Source organism: Rousettus aegyptiacus, unplaced genomic scaffold (assembly GCF_014176215.1).
Source record: "Rousettus aegyptiacus isolate mRouAeg1 unplaced genomic scaffold, mRouAeg1.p scaffold_m13_p_7, whole genome shotgun sequence".
Lineage (NCBI taxonomy): Eukaryota > Metazoa > Chordata > Mammalia > Chiroptera > Pteropodidae > Rousettus > Rousettus aegyptiacus.
In genome coordinates this window covers 103,329,695-103,343,187 of record NW_023416310.1, presented here as the reverse complement: position 1 = coordinate 103,343,187, position 13,493 = coordinate 103,329,695, and the positions used below count along the sequence as shown (strand labels likewise).

General features: G+C 53.4%; 1 protein-coding gene across 6 annotated transcripts in view; it reads right to left on the bottom strand.

Annotated features, from left to right (window-relative positions):
• The window catches only part of ACSL6 (acyl-CoA synthetase long chain family member 6), a 111,090-nt gene that overhangs the window by 37,926 nt on the left and 59,671 nt on the right, over positions 1 to 13,493 (bottom strand). The window contains exon 1 of one of the 6 annotated variants that reach the window (XM_016118432.2): positions 4,339 to 13,442. The exons of 2 other annotated variants lie outside the window; for them this stretch is intronic. The gene's annotated coding sequence lies outside the window, so the exon portion shown is untranslated. 3 more of the 6 variants (XM_016118435.2, XM_016118431.2, XM_016118433.2) reach the window with 3 other exon arrangements.

Genomic DNA, 13,493 nt, shown 5'->3' with positions numbered 1-13,493 from the left:
CAAGCCTCAGACTACAGCCTCCCAAATCACTGCCGTACGGTGTGCCACCGCTGCGCCCCTGCCAGCACTGCGCCATCCATATCCACAACCCATGCTCTCCTTTGCAGTGGGAGAGCTCTAGACCGGCTCAGAAGAGCCCAGGCCCAGGCTGCAGGGGCTAGGGGGCAGCACTGGGCACCAGAGCTTGCAAGCAGCAATAAGCCAGTCAGGCCAGTCACTGGCTGTTTGCCATGCACACTCTACGGGTGGGCTACTCCCCAGCCTCGCATCAAGCACTGGCCATCTTCTCATGGCTGGGTCATTCTCCAAGAATCCCACTCACCTGGGGCAATGGAATCGATGGGAAAAGGACTTGGCCACCCACTCCTCCCTGGGCGCCTACATAGGTGGCTACCACCTAAGGAGGTGTCTGAGGTGGCTGCAGCTCTGTGCTGGGGCAAGGCCTGCACTCTGCTCTGGCTTCACAGAGTCAGGACTGCTCACATTTACCCTGAGATTCCCTTCAGACGTGGGGGCCACTATAGGGCAGAGCTACAAATTCAGGTCCTCTGAGGACATGAGCCTCAGAGCCAGCCTGCACCACCAAACCCTTGGCATGTGACAAGGCAAAGCCTAGGTCTGGGAGTCCAGCCTCATCTCGTTATTTCACAGGGCCTTGGCCTCCTCTGACTGCCATGCCCTCCCTCTCTGTTGACCTGGGGTGGGGCTTGGTGGTCCCTAGGATACTAGCCATGGCTACCTCCTTCTGTGCCCAGGAGGCTCTCCTAGTTGTAACAGCCTGGGGCGGGGGGTTGGGGGAGGATGGCACCCAAGGGAATCAGTGGTGCTGGTGTTGCCAAGCGAGTGGCTGTGAGTGTTTGTAAATATTCACCTGGCAGGAGGACCCAGCCCTCAGCAGGAACTAACTTTCTCTTCTCCAGCACAGCCTATTCTTTCTTCTCCGGCACAGACTAGTTCAGAATACCAAGTGGTGGCACAGGCTGGGGGTCTGGAGCTCCCCTGACTCGCCATGTCCTCTGCTGATTCGAGGCACATGGAAGGTAAGTGGTGGGTAGTTCTCAAAAGCCAGGAAGGGAGAGAATGGGAGGAAAGGGGCCCTGGTGGGAAGCATATTGGCTTCAAGGTGGCAGCAGAGGCAAAGCCCCACCCAGAGCACTGCTCCTGTGAGGATGACCCTGGGGACCATGTCTTGGCTCTAAGGACCCTGTGCCAGTCCAGTCTCCTAAGCTCAGCACTCTGGACCTTCACGGTCTAACTCAATGGATGTCAGGACCAGCTCCAAAATACCTCTCCACCTCCACAGCCCTTGGCCTGGTACGGCAACCACTGAGTGCCGTCCAGACCCCGACACGAGCCTCATCACATGTCTCCTTACTCTGACCCATGGTTTCACTGATACCAAAGTTACTTTCCTGATACACAGATGTGACTATATCATGCCACTGCTCAGAAACCTCATCTGGCTCCCTACCATCTCAGGACAAAAGTCCAAACTCATCATGCTGCCACTGAGGTCCTCCATGATCCTCATATTTTCCCCTTAGAATCCCCCCAGCTTCCCTGTGTTAGCCTGGAGTGGAGTGGGGGTTCTTATGATGGGGTTCCGGGCCTCTGCAAACTTCTCAGGCCTACAGAAAGGGTGGCAAAACACAAGATAAGCCACCAAATCATTAAAGGACCTGCTCAACTCCCAATGAATAGCTCAAAAAAGAAAATCGCAATCTCTCTCAAGGCCCAGGGTTCTCGGAAATGATCTAGGGAAAGGGCCCGAAGGAGCATCCTGGTGCTGAACTGACCTGTGTCCAAATCCTGACTCAGACACTTGATAGCTGTATGACCTTGGACAAGTCACTTCACCCCTCTGGGCCTCATCTCGAAAAAAGCTCATGGACAGAGAGTATGGTGCCAGGCACATAGAGAAAGAAAGACTCAGTAGACAGTAGTTAGCTGAAGCGGTTCCTCCATCTCTTTGCCAGCCATGAGGGCTCAAAGACAACTTGCAAAAGTACATGCATTCACATCCTACCTTTCCAGCGGGCTCCTGGCACTGGGGAGGCAGCTGAGCTGGTCCCACTAGTACCAGCCTCTATTTATAAAGGGTGTGTGGGGCTCAGGGAGAGAGCTTACCACATCTTGATCAAAGCACAAAAGTGGCGAAGGCCCTGCCCCAAGTCTGCCCTCCTGGGGATAGCCGATTGCAATGGCCTCCTGCTCTGAGAAGCCGGATGGTGTCGGAGTCGTTAGCAGTGGTGGCAGAGGCTCCCTGGCAGCCGTGGGAGCAGGTCTGGCAGGGACCGGGGCACAGAACAGCTCTATGAAAAGCTGCTGGCCCCTCAAGGGCCCCGCTGCCCCACCCCCTCCATCTGCACACTGGGCGGTGCTGGCTCAGATCAGCTCAGAGCCAAGCAACCCAGCCTTAACCCCCATTCTGCCAGGTTGCCAGCGCCTCAGTTCACACCCCTCTGCACTCTCCACCCCCACTCCATCTTCAGTCCTGGAGAAGAGTTTGCCAAATGGGTTACTTAAGGACAAAGCCTCTTTACACATCCATCTGTGACACTGACTACGGGCCAGGGCCTCAGCCATGGGATGGAAGAGACTGGAGACCTGCAGCCAGCAGGAGTGCTGAGGTGGTGGGAAGGAGTGGGAGTGGGGCTGGGGATGCCAGGTCTCTGGCGCTGAAGGGGGCCTGCACCACCACCAAAGAACCTCCACCTCTAGCCCCACCCAGGGGCTGCCCCCTCTCCCCATGCCAACAAGGTCACAACCAGTTTACTCGGGGAGAGGAAGGAAGCTGAGCATGGTCTCAAACAAAACATCTGCTCAGAGATGCTCTGGGCAGTGGGCACACTGCAGACTTAGGGTCAGGGCACAATAGCTCCTTCTATAATGCCACTTTCCTGGGTTGCCAGGGGGTGGCCAACCTGGAGTCAGAATCCATACCTTGGCCTGTTGGAACCAAAACTGAGCTCTGAACTCTTTCAGCCTCTGGGAGACAGACTGAAACACTAAGGTCCCAGGGCCTCATTCCTGCAAGGTCTGTTTCCATAGAGTGAGGGTTGGGGATGAGGATTGGGTATAGCCTTTTGTTCATGTCTACTTTGTGGCCGAGCACACAGTAGGCACATAGTGGTTACTGCTAGAGAGTAAAAGGCAGGTCCAGGCTACATGACCCAGCTCACCGCCCACCCCTGCTAGGCCCTAGCCACAAGAGGTACTTCTGAGCCTTCCAGGACTAGGCTACTGCCCACCCAAATCCAACTCACTTCTTCTGTAGCAAGACCACCCCAGGCCATGGCTCCCTCTTCAGAGCTGTTTGCACAATCTGCCTGGCAACTCTAGCGCCCACAGGCCTTGCAATACCTTCCCTGGGGCTGATACAACTTTTACTTCTCAGCCTGCCACCTGGAGTGAGCCATGAGGAGAGAACTTCCTACCCCAGCAGCCCTCACGGGGAACTTGGCACAAGCCTTTCTGGGCCCCCAGGCTCCAGCCCTCCCTAATCCACTTGGAGGAAGATTTCAAATGCACAACTGCCTGAGGACCCACGTTTGGCCCACAAAGCCCTTTGTCCTTCCTTCTTGGCAGGTCCCCTACTTTTCTGTAGATGTTTTCTGAGATGTCTGTAAGTAAGAGGAAAGCTTCCTTTAATGCTTCTCAAGGGGCAGAAGCATTAAATGCTTCTGGGGAAGAAAATCCAACGGTCACAACCAATGTCCTGGCTGAAAGAAAACTACCCAGGGTGCCAGAGACACGAGGCCATGGCAGCAGTTCTATCCCAGGAAGCGTGTGGCCCAGTCACTAGGTTAAGAAAAACACAAATCTCATCAACACCCGTGCGACCCTGACCAGCAGAGACACAAACACGGAAGCCCGCACTTAACTCAGTATCCACCCCGTCCACACAGGGATTCACACTGGTCTCCGCTGTGAGAGAGAGGCTTTCTCTCCATCTTCCTCTTGGGTTTTAATTAGCATCACAGAACCACTGATGTCTGGGGCAGAGATGGGGCCAAGAGCCTCCCCAAGCCAGGAACTGCCAGGTGAGACCAACTGCACATCCCCTGGGAGAGAAGCGAAGTTGCTGGGTTACAGGGTGGCTTACCCACCGAGCTCCCGAGGAGCCTGATTAGAGCTCTGAAGGTTCAATTAAGTCTCTTGAATGTGAAAGGCCCAACTGAGGTCGGCTCTCCCTGACCACCATGCAGGGCCATCTGTCCCAACTAGCTCAAACTCACTGTGAACAAGCCCCTCACAGCAATACACTCTGTGGAAAGCAGCCTCCACTGCCCTCCGCCCCCCATCCTCATGCCAGCACCTCTCAAGAATCTCACTCACCCTAAGACCTGGTCAGGGACCATGGGCCCACATTCCTGACGACAGCACCGGGAAACCAGGCTCAAACAACACTTTCAGGAACTGAAAAATATAAACAGCCTTGAGAACAGAAGAGAAAAGAGCAACACAGTGTCTTTCACAAGCTCTGAGATAAACGTTGTCCTTACTAAAAATCAAGCCCTACAAAATTCTTAGAACAAAGCTGGGCAGCAGAGGCTAAGACAGTGGCAGCGTTCCCTTTGGAAACATTTACAGGTGACGATGACCTGGACCGATGGTATAGATGAACCTGAGCCTCATCGTCCTTCCTTCCACACCAAGCCCTGGGACAGCAGGCATGACCCTGGGGTACTGGCGAGGGCTGTGAGTGCCACACAAGCAGAGGAAAACCCCCTGGCCAGGCCCCACTATGCAGACAGCCAAATCCTGGGGCTGCAACATGACCCTCTCTCCTCCCTTCTGGCCAGTCCTGGGCTCAGGAACAGCAATCCATTTCGACACTGGCCCAGACCAAGGACACATGGCAAACCGTACGGCTTCAAGCTCAGTAAAGAAAACATGTGTTGCTCCTGGCATGCTCTCAGAGCTTAACTGCAGGTGGCCAGGGTACAGGGTACAGGATGTGACCTCCTCTAGCTAAGAGGAGCTCCATAAAATAGGGAGGGTCCTTCTAAGATATGGCTGGGGCCGTTGAAGTGGGGGTAGCACGAGAGGGATTTGTTTGCTTGCTTGTTCAGCTGGGGACACCCTGCTCAGGGATCAATGCACAAAAGGCAGAACCTAAGGCACATCCTCAGTCGAGGGGGGGGGAGCAAAGAGAGGAGCAGAAGGGGGAGTGTTCTGAGAAAGGGACAGAGACACAAGCAGGTTGGTAAGTCACAGGAAGGGACTGTGAGATGTCGGGGCTCCTGGGAAGCAGGCAGGGGCCTGGCTGCGCTGAAGCCTGGGGCAGGAAGCTGAGGCTGGGTGGGTAGCCATTTCACTGCAGAAGGAAAAGACTGGTTGGTACTGTACATATGCCTCATGCCTGTGAAGTCGCAGCCACAAGCTAAGGGCACCCACCAGCTCCCCAGACCTAGTGCCCTGTGGTTTTCGGATGTAACGGTGCCCTAGGCAAGCTGTGCCTCTAGGTCCCTGCCAAAGAAATGGCTGCTGCAGTGAGAAATCAACATATGTCCTTTACCCAGCATTCCAGGTGTCATTGTTTTTTCATATACCAGACAATGAGCAGAGAAAAGAAAGGGTCCTGCAAAGGACACATTTACCGTCTACCCTTTGGTTAAAGGTAGGTTTTCCAGCAAATTTGATAAATAGCGTAATTTTCTGGTTTCCCCATACTTTGACAAAGTTCCTCTTCTAAATGCCAGAAAAACCAAATCTGAATTTCACTTAGTTCAGCTGAGCTGGTGAATGGGACCCTGACACCTCCTGGATCAGCCCTCTGGAGGCCCGAGCCACACAGCAGCTGCTACTGCCTCTCACTGATCTCTGGCTGTGAAGCCCTATAGTTGGCCAGTAAGAGCCCTTGGCGTCCACAGAGTTAATGCCAAGGCTCAAGCAGCTCAGCCCTCAGCTGGGCAGGGAGCACTGAGAACTCAGGCCTCCTTTTCAAGGCCAGGGTGAATGGGAAATATGCAAATGACCACCTCCAAGCAGTGGCAGGGGAGGGCATGCTGCTGGCAGGCCTGTATCTCTCCACTCTGAGCCTGTCACATGAAAGGGTTTGTATTCCTGCCACTGGCTCCAGCCTGGCCAGGCTGGGGCTGTTCTCACCAGAAAACAAAAATCTCTTTCAGACCAAAGTAAAATGAGGCCCTGGCTGGCTGGGGAGGGATGCAGCCGTTGTTCACACTGGCCCACAGAGAGCACCAGCACTTGGAGTCTCACTGAACCCGCCATCTTTCCAGAGGGAGCCGGAGGCTCTGTGGCTGCAGAGGAAAGCAGTGCGTCAGGTCAGGGGGAGGTGGGACCAAGAAATGGGATGGCCCATTCTGAAGCTGCATTGGTTTTGTCCTTTTCAAAAATAGTAATGGCTGTGTCTCAGGGAGCAATCTTTTTTTTATATGAGGAAACTTCAGGAATTCTCACAGTGTTGATGGTAAACATGGACAAAGAAATGGGAAGAAAAATGTGATGGTAAACAAAAGACCTTGCAGTGCACAGAGAGGACTTTTAGGAATGGCGGCCATGTGTATCCTCTGCCTGCCACCCACAGCACTGCTACCAAAAGCACGCTTGAGCTGTGGATTTATAGTAACCCGGAGCCTAGCTTCTGGGACACTCCAGGGCTTAGGACGCCATCTTCAACAGAGGCACCATGACAGGTCAGACTTCAATTTTGTTCAGTCTTTCAGAGGCCAGAAATGTTAGGGTCACCAGGAGCTGTCCATTAACCACAGCACAAACCTTGTACCCTATGGAGCATGGAGACTACTCAGACTCCCACTAATAGGAGACAATGACACAGTAAGATCATTTAGCTTGAGAGGAAATCTAGGACAAAACCACTTAAGAACTGCTTCTGAACCAATAGGAGGGGTGGCGGCCCCTCCACAGACCTCCTGCAATCAAAGGAAAAGGAGCCTTGCCAGCCTCTCAGCCCAAAGAAAACGCCCATCTCTGATGGCTGGCCACTGTTGCCTCCCTCTGCGGGTCTTCCCACTGTTAGTCGGGGCCATACAGCGTGCACAGAGTTCATGGAGCTGCCCCGGGGAGGAATAGCAGGGGACAAAAGCAGAGGAGAAAGGACACCTCGGTCCAGATGGAAAAGAGGGTTTCACAGGTCACAGCCTTCCCTGATGTCCGACCTAGGCAAAGAGAACAGGGACACATGTACCCAAATCTCCCACAAGCCTGCTGGCCAGGGAAGACCTGCTCTCCCGTTCTATCCACCACCCCAGGCAGAGCCAGGCTTGGGGGGGAGAGCCTGAAGACAGGGCTGGGCGCTGAGTATGGGTAAGTCAAAGGTATCCCCCAGAGAGCCACACCAAATCATCTGCTGGGTGGCACAGTCACCATTAACCCTGAAGTCCTCTAGCCACTGAGCAGGATCCTGGGATCTAGGTGGCTTCATGCAGCCTCAGCTCTAGGGGGCCAGAAGCTCTGCACCTTCCAAAGGCAAGGGGCCACTGTAGGTCTGGATGGGGCCCAGCTGAGTGCTCCTTCTCCAGGCTGATTACAGCCTTCCTCTCATTGGCCTCCAGGGCCTCACCATCCAGCCTCTGGCCAACCTCCCTGTCCGGTCTCACTGGCTGGCCCACATCCCATCTTGCTGCTCTCTCTGTCCCAGCTCTAACTAACTTCCCATCCCAGTCTCTGACTGTCCTAGCTGGCCTTGCTATCTTATCTCTGGTTGACTTCACTGTCCCTCCCAGTGGCCCTTCTGCCTATTCAGCAGGATCTACAGTCAGTGCCCAGAAGTGTTTACAGCCAGAGCAGGGGCAGGAGGTAGTGGTCAGGAGGAACCCCACCGGGGATCTCAGCCCCAACAACAGTCCACACACTAAAGGCAGAAACAGCATTTTGTAGCATGGCCAAGTCATACTTGGTCCCTCAAGATCCATCTCTTGTGCTGGTGGGCTAGGCTGCGGTGTGCTAGGAGCAAAGCAAGGTTCCTGGCAGGGATGGTTAGTGGGATCTGTCTCAGCGTCACCCGTTCAACCTCTCCTCTCTCATTCCTCAAATAGCCATCAATAACCAGCTCTGTTCCTGTTCCCTACAGGTACCAATGCAGATTTGCTTCTCCCGAGGTCTGAAAACAGTTGCTGATTGTTCTCTCACTGGTACCACCCTGGCCTGGCTTCCTGCTCTAAAGCCCCAGGAGACAGCACCTCAGACAGCAGGCTCGAATGGGCAGATGGCAAATTAGAACCTAGCCATCTCCAACTCTCCACAGATACCTCCAGAAAATACCTGGAGTAGCTTTTGAAAGAGGAAAGGTATCTCTAGGAAGAGCAAGTGAATAGGCACAGGTGAGACTTCTGAGGATTTGAAATCCTTCAGGTGCTGAGATTACAGGCTGGGCCTTAGAATGGCTAGCTTAGCTCGGCTCAGAATCTGTCCTAACCCACTTGCCATCTTCCCACTTCTGCCAGTCACAGACCTCAAGCCTCACAGGAAGCCACACAAAGGAACCACACAAAGGAACTAGGTCTGGGAATGACCACACCAACCATGGGCTCCTAGAGCAGCTGAGTGGCGACAGGAGACCACCCCTGGGCATGCTGAAGGACAAGCCTAGGGCACAAAGTAGCATCTCGCCCATCACGTTCCCTTCCTGGGACCCACGGGTGTGGTTAGTGGGGACTCTGGCCAAGCTAAGTAGCGAGTGACCAGACCAGCCAGTGAGCTGTGGACTTTGACCTCTCACCACTGCTTGGCCGGAGCTCCCAGCCTACCAGGAGACTGGAAATGGAACTCCAAGGAAACAGTGGGCTCTTGTCCTCAGAGAAGTCTACGTTTCCCAAAACCATTTACCCTGCAGCTGTAGGTTCCATCATTCGTTCTTTCACTTATTCACTCATTCATTCCTTCATTAAACACTTCTGGGACACCTCCTCTGTTCTGGGTTGTTGGCACCAAAGGATCTCCAGTGAAGGCTGACTTGGCCATGCCTGCAAGGAGTTCACACCTGCCTTCCCCTACTGTTTCTACCATATTGGCATTGTCCCCCAGCTGGATATACAGCCTGGTACCTAGTAGGAGCACAGTCAAGGATGGTTTTTTGTTAATTAACTTGTGGCAAGAAAATAGTATATAAAACACTTCATCATTAAAATAAATTATTTTCAGAAATCTCTTCATATCACTCACTTATGCAATACACACTGTATGCTGAGCCCTGGGTTGGGGCACAGAGAGGAGACACCCTGGCCCTGCCCTCAAGGAGGTCACAGGGCTAGTGGAGGAGGCCAAAGACTGTAGTTCAGTGGAACATGTGCCACCAGTGGAGGTATATGGCTTGTACAGTGCCGGGGTAGTGCCGCCTTGGCCATCCACATGCCCAGTTTTGGCCATATGTCCCTGATAAAGTCCATGCAGCCTGGTCTGACATTCTAGGGCCTACATAGCTCAGCCCCGACCATCACCTCATTGGCTACACAGTATGTCCCTAGATCTCATTCATTACTACTGCCAATCTTTCTTACACGGGTCCCTCGGCCTAGAATGGCTTTTCTTTCCTTACTTCCTTTCTGCATGTCAGAATCCTACACTCTCTTTCAGGAGAGCTTAGCTCAGGTGGTGATAACTTTAGCTAACACTTAATGAGCTCTTTCCTGTGCGCCGGCTCCTGCCCTTGGCATTTTACACCTATCCTCTCTTTGCCTTCCCTGTCCAGGGACCACTCCCTTGCTTGTACCCTTTGACGAGTCTGCTGGAGGGGCTCAGACCTTGCCTGATCGTGCCTGGTGCTCCTTCCCCAGACTGGAAGCCTGAGAATGGGGTCTAGCTCACAGCTCTTAGGAGTCACTTCCCCATTGAACTTTCCTGTGTCTCAGTACCTCATCTATTAAATGGGATAACACAGCACCGTGTTGTGGGAAAGATTAAAGATTAAAGGAAAGCTTGGGGAATTGTAGAACACAGTGCTTGACACATGGTAGGTGCTCAGGGAAACAGTAGTCAAGTCAGCATGTTTGCAACAATACTTGCCCCTATAAAAAAACTTCCCCCGCTCACAGTACTTCATTCAGTGAATATCTGAATACCTACTAAGTGCCAGGCACTGGCTAGTTACCCAGCACAGGTTCTGTTATAAAAAGACCTATAACTTTTGCTTCTTTTTTCAAATAAGCCAGAGCTTCATGCTCACTTATCCTGCTTGCTGCGTGTATGGGACAGCTCTGGGTCCCAAAAGGGACTGTGGCTGAGCCAAATTCGGCCTTCTGAAGATCAACCTAGGAGTCCTTATAATCAATCACGAGGGACAGAAAACTAGCCGTAGAGTAGAATGGCCGGGTTCTGCTGCCCCCTGGTGTCGGTATGCTCTCACTGGGACCACCTCTATGTCCTACCACAGGCTGGGCAGGGTGAGAAGGCACTGAAGTGGTGTACCATGTACAAATCCGGGACTTCTTTTGTGTCCTCAGCTGTTCTGCTTGGAACTCCACCACCTATCGGGGTCCTACCTGCCTTCTTGGGCCCCCTGCCATGGCCCCAGACCTCATACTAGTCCCCTACCCTCTTGGGAGCCTAGGATGGGGGTAAGATCTGATAGGGGTGAGCTGAGCCAGACTGTGCAAGTCTGAACCTGCCTAAAGCCAGAAGGCTACCACACTGGTCTCCGGCACCAGGGCCATCCTCCATTCTTCCAAGGTCACAGCTGATAGCCCCTTCCTGGAGCCCAGCCTCGAATGGGCTATCCTCAGGCTCTATCCATTCTCGGAAATAACATCACAACAGCCTCCCACTGCTCTCCCAGCCTTCACTCCCTTCCTGCTGGCTTATCCAGGCCACTGCAGCTAAATTGAGGGTTTCTCTCCCCCCTAAATGAAACTCTCTCCTATCCAGACTCCATCTTCCTCTCGCAACCTAGGCTCCCCAGTCACAAGACCCTGAAGACCTACCTCCACCACAGTTTTTCCTCCATACCTTTGCTGGCCTGACTTTCTCTATCTGGACTTTGGCCTCCCTGGCTTTGATAAAGACCCCTATATGCTGCAGAAGCCCATTCAGTTGTTACTGCTGGCTAGGTAAATGGTTGAGCAGACTGGACCCTGTACAATAGCACCAGACTGCATCAGCCTAGAAGAAGGGGTGCTGTTTTAGAAATTCATAGACTAAGAGAACTGCCTCTTTCTACTTTGCACAATGGTGCCATATAAGCAGGCAGAACTACCAATCCATTGCTCCCATAGTCCTCTGAGTGCTGAGGGCACTGAGATCAGGCACAGCATCTGACTCATGCCGGATCTATTTTATCGGTTTCCTTGTTTACTACTTAACACACAGGTAGAATTGTGGGCTGGCCTCCCCGGTCGGGAGCAGGACAGATGTAGCCCTTGCTCTCCAAAGACTCAGAGCACCCTGCTGCTCCCTCCAGATAGTCAGTTCCTCCTCCAGGTGGCTCCCCCCACCTTGCACGTCACTCTCTCCTTGTGGCCCCTTGAAGGCAGCCCTCGTTGCACTAGGCCAGATTAGGTGGCAAAAAGCATGCAACTCTACTAAAGGGTGACATCACCTCAGGAGTATTCTCCTGTTTCTGGCTGAGCCAAAGGGATCTGGCAGCTGCCATGGGACCCTGGAGATTATAAGGCGGAATGTGCTCTCAGTTTTAGCTTGGGAGTCCCCTCTGCCCCCAGAGAAAGGCTGGGTCCAGGCAAAGTCCAAAACAAAGTGGATGCAAGATCTGGGAACGCTGTGACGTATGTCTGTGGTGTTCTGTCCAATGAACACCACACGCCAGCCTCAGTCTCTCACTCTTACAGTCAACGTGGCAACTTTGAGGAAACTCCTGTTTGCATTGAGAAGTTTGGCCCCTATAGAAGCAGCTGCCACTTGCCCCAAGACTCCCCCTGCTTGACCACTCCGAGGCCAAGGTCAGTCCCTGAGGCAGTTTTCCTATTTGGAGAGGCACCTGACCACTTTGGGAAATGCTCCACAACAAAGCAGGAGAGAAGGCCAGGCTGAGTCAGTGCCTGCTAAACCCCACTTTCAGACAAGGACCTTGCACTGTGTGGGGCTCTTTATCATGGGCTGCTGATGACTCCTGCCACATGTGGCCCTGTAGCCCTCAGGCACCTCTTTGCAGCCACAGAAACCAGTGCTCCAGAGAACTGCCCTTAGACCAAACCATGGCTAGATGGAGGCCTCCGAAGGGTAGGGCAAAGGGGTCCTGGTACTGGGGAAAGGCTCTGAGACTATTGCCCAGACAATAAATGGCGGCTATTACTACTATCGTCATTGTATTGATAAATCCTGCCCCTTACCCCTGTCCCCAGCTCTAGGCCCAACCTTGCCTGTTGGATGAGCACATCAGGCCCAGAGTGGCCCTGCACGGCCTGTCCTCAGACACTAGCAGACAGAAGGAGCTTAGGGAGAGAAGGGGATTAGAGAGGCCTTACCCGCTCCCCTCCCCGGCTCAGGGGAGGTGTCTCTGTGGTCTCAGGGCAACGGGCAGTGAGTGGGGGAGCGATAACCTGGCCCACAAACTTCCTAGGTTCAAGCCTAATTCCACCAAGGACTTGGCAATAAGTGATCAATTAAAACCTCAGAAGGAACCCCAGTCTGCCAGATATTATTTGTGTGACATTGGTCAAGCCAATTAGCCTCTGAACCTCCATAAAATGGAGAAAGCACCACCAACCTCCTAGGATTTGCTGTGAATATTAAATAACGCGTGCAGAGTTTCAGGTAAGGATTCCGAAAGGGTCAACTTCTTTCCCTTCTTTGGCTTAAAAAAGACTTTATTACCTCCATTGATGCTGCTGTTTGAATGTGAAACAATAAACACTATAACGTTCATAGAGGATTTGCTCTGGGCTAGGTCCTGTTTAAGGCCGGTGTAAGGTTCAAGCACTTCACATACATTAACAGTCTGAATCTGCACATGGGGGTGATGGAGTGGGGGTGGGGTGTAAACTCTTTAGAGTATTATTCCATGCTCATAGAGGAGAGCCGCTGGTGCAGGCAGCAGAACTGGTGGATGAACCGGCCTGTGGTGACACCCCAGGTGTGTGGGGAGAGCGCTGAGCTGGGGGACCTAGCCCTGGGCAGAGCTGAGGAGACCAGTGAACCCTGGCTTTACAGATATCTTGTATTCTGGCTGAAGGGTAGGCAGGGATGGGTCGTGAGGAGAACCCCTTACCGGGATCAGGAAGTCCCAGGTTACCTGGCTGACCTGCTGCAGGACCTCTGCGACCAACACCCTCAGTTTCTAGACTCTGGAGACGGACAAGGATGCATTAAGCCTGTCACTGGACTTGGACTTGGAGGACGAATGGGCTCAGGGCCTAGTCTGAACAGTGGACGACCCCCGGCATAAGGGGAGGAGGACATGGTAACTGGAAGGAGGTTGTTGTTTGGTCGCAGAGAGCAAGGCCCCTTATTTCTGCAGACCCAGTTGCTTCCCAACCCGTCCGTCCGGAGACCACCAGAATTTGGGCTGTGGTGACTTGGGCGACCCGGCGGGGGGCGGGGGGCGGGGGAAGGGGGCG